The sequence below is a fragment of the Lontra canadensis genome, unplaced genomic scaffold (genome assembly GCF_010015895.1).
Source record: "Lontra canadensis isolate GAN:19392208 unplaced genomic scaffold, GSC_riverotter_1.0 scaffold4, whole genome shotgun sequence".
NCBI classification, from domain to species: Eukaryota; Metazoa; Chordata; class Mammalia; order Carnivora; family Mustelidae; genus Lontra; species Lontra canadensis.
Window position 1 is genome coordinate 28714239 of NW_022630998.1, and position 3227 is coordinate 28717465.

Here is a 3227-nt window from a genome sequence, read left to right on the forward strand (position 1 = left end):
AACAAATAGCACATTCCACTCAGGTGTTGGTTGTGCTCCATCACATGTATTTATGGAGATCAAGAAGAATTTGAGAAAGAGATCAACAGTTTCAGAGTATTCAAATGTAATTGTGAACAAAGAATTTCATAAACAGCAAAATTGTTTCTATCAAGATTACATGAAATGATTAAATATGCAAGAGCTCAAAAAAATATGCAAGAGCTCAAGGAGTTATGTGCCCATGATCCGTCTCTGAGGAATCGATTAGAAGATGAATTTCATCCAACCAAGAGACAATAGGGGCAATTACAACAAAAGGAGTGACAGTAGACATTTTATATACTTAATTCTAGGTTGAAGACTAAAAGGAATGTATGGATGAGGGTGGAATAAAATATGTTATGTGATGAATGTCATTTGTGTCTAACAGTATCCTGCAACAAAGAAGTGAAATAGGGGAAAGGAAATAGGGGAAAAGAAAATTAACATATGTTACTGATATTGGTGCTAGCATTATATATACCATTCAAGCATACCATTATAGTGCTTACTTCAGCAGCACATGTGCTAAAATTGAAATGATAGAGGGAAGATTAGCATGGTCCCATAAAAGGATGACCTGCAAATCCATGAAGTGTTCCATATTAAAAAAAAAAAAAGTATACCATTGTAAGTCAACAAAAAAGTTAGTAAAAGATTAAGAAAATAGAGACATGTTTTCATACCAAGGTAACCAATAGAACAAAAGTTCAAACTCACCTAAGCATCAAAACAAATTTAGTGGATAAAAAAGCAAAGAAACCTGTTATATAAATAATTATCAAATGTAATGAAGTGCATATAATAGCTATATCAAACTAATGTAATAATTGAGACCAATATATCACACCAATAAATATGAATAGATCTAATTCATCTATTAAAAACATTTTTAATTTGCTTCACAAAGCAAGAAATGACTATATAGCTTGTAACATCCACACTTAATTTTTTTTTCCAAAAAGGTAAAAATGAAAAAATGCACAAATGTGTATCAAGCAAATGGTAGCCATAATAAACCAAGAGAAGTTATGTTGATATCAAAGTGCATACAAAGCTAAAATCATTAAATGTGAAAATAAGGACATGATGTTTGGGTATAAGCCAATATTTATAATGGAAATATAAAAAGTATAAATAATAGTGAACCAATAATGCAATAGCAATCTTTATAAAATAAAACTTAAAAACAATGCAGGAAAACATAGAAACTCACTAATAACTGGACTACCAAAAACCTAGTTGAATAAACAAATTGACACTGAAATATACAGGGAAAAATAAACATGCAAAGATGGACATAAAATCAATTAAATCTTTGGAAAAGAATAAACCTAAAAGGGATTAAAATACAGACCCTTTGTAATTAAAACAGCATGGTTTTGATGCATGAATTGACATGCTAACCAGGGAAATAGATGTCCAGAATTACACTAAAAAATAAGAAAGTTTAGTGTGAGATAAGGATAGCATCTCATATCTTTTGGGAAGCAAAGGCTTTTTAAATAACATTATTGGGACAATTGACTAGCCATTGACAAAGGATAAAATTAAATCCAAATCTCATATCATTATACAAGGAGAAACATCAGAGTTCAAGGCTCTAAATTTAAAAAAACATAAAACCATACAAGCCTTAGAAGAAAACGTAGGTGAAGCCTTCCTTAGTCTGTGTGGAAATGCTTTCTAACTACAAGTAAAAATGTAGATATATAAAAGAAAAGATTGACAAATTTTACTTAATAGAAATAAAATCCATGCCAAAAATGCCATTAAAAAAGTAAGAGAAAATAGATACTAAGAGGCTGAAAAACATGAAGCTGCAAATTGGAAGGAAACATTTGCAGATAACATATTGAAAAAGACTTTTTTTACCAGATTACATAAGGAATTCTCAAATGTCAAAAGTAAGAAAACAAATGACCCAATTAAAAAGAATCAGGGGCTTGGGGCGCCTGGGTGGCTCAGTGGGTTAAAGCCTCTGCCTTCAGCTGAGGTCATGATCCCAGGGTCCTGGGATCAAGCCCCACATCAGGCTCTCTGCTCAGTGGGGAGCCTGCTTCCTCCTCTCTCTCTGCCTGCCTCTCTGCCTACTTGTGATCTCTCTGTCAAATAAATAAATAAAATCTTAAAAAAAAAAAAAAAGAATCAGGGGCTTGAGATACTTCATCAAACAGGATATACAGAAAGCAATTAGCATATGAAACAAGTTCATTAATACTCTGAGCTATTAGGGAAACACAAATTAAAAACGTAATGAGATCTATTCCACACCTATTAGAATGGTTAAAATAAAAAATGCTAGTAATACCCAGTGTGGGTGAGGGTGCAGAGCAAGTGGGCCTTGCATAAATTGGTGGTGGGGATGAAAAATGGTACAGCTACTTTGGACAATGTTGTGGCAGTTTTGTATATAGCTAAACTTACACTAATTGTATTTTTCAGAATTTCTGCTTACATGCATTTGATCTAGAAAAATGAAAGCCTATGTTTACACAAACAACTTTGCACAAGTGTTTATAGCTGCTCTTTTCATAATTCCCAAAACCTGCAATCAACACAAGTGTTCTTCAGTGGGTGAACGGATCAATAAACCCTGGCACACCCATGTAACAGGATACTAATCAGAAATAAAAATGAATAAACTTGATGTACATAAATAATTTTGATAAATTTTAAAGATAGTACACTGAATGATAGAAGCTAGCTTCAAATTGCTAAAAACTATATTGCATTGATAGGATGTCCTCACAAAACCAAACTCTGTAGTTAAGGGAGAAGAGATCAGTGGTTTCCAGGGTTAGAGATGGGAGAGGCTGGGACCAAAGAGCACAAAAAAAGAAAAAATGTAACACAAGGGAGATTTGAGGCCGAATTGTATTATAGTAATGGTTACACAAATCTATACATATATTAAAATCACAGAATTATACATGAAAAATCTTAATTAGTAAAATTAAATGTGTTAATATAGTAAATTAAATTAAAAAATTAAAATGTGTTAATATAAAAAAGTGGAAAAATACTTGAAAATTTTGAAAAAAATAAAATCTTCAGAAAGTAAAATGGAGGGAATTCCAAAGGATATACTGTTCAGTGAAAAAGGCAATGTGTAAAAGAACATCTTCAATATAGCACTCTTTATAGAAAAAGAGAATTTTGAAACATTGCGAATCATTTATTTGTGTGAGAAAAAGCACAAGAAG

The 3227-nt window shown here is 31.8% G+C and overlaps 1 non-coding gene across 1 annotated transcript; it reads left to right on the top strand.

Annotated features, from left to right (window-relative positions):
* The first annotated feature begins 525 nt into the window (after nucleotides 1–525).
* Nucleotides 526–631, top strand: LOC116864034. The gene has a single exon (XR_004381922.1). It is a non-coding gene; the product is annotated as a U6 spliceosomal RNA (small nuclear RNA).
* The last annotated feature ends 2596 nt before the right edge of the window (nucleotides 632–3227 follow it).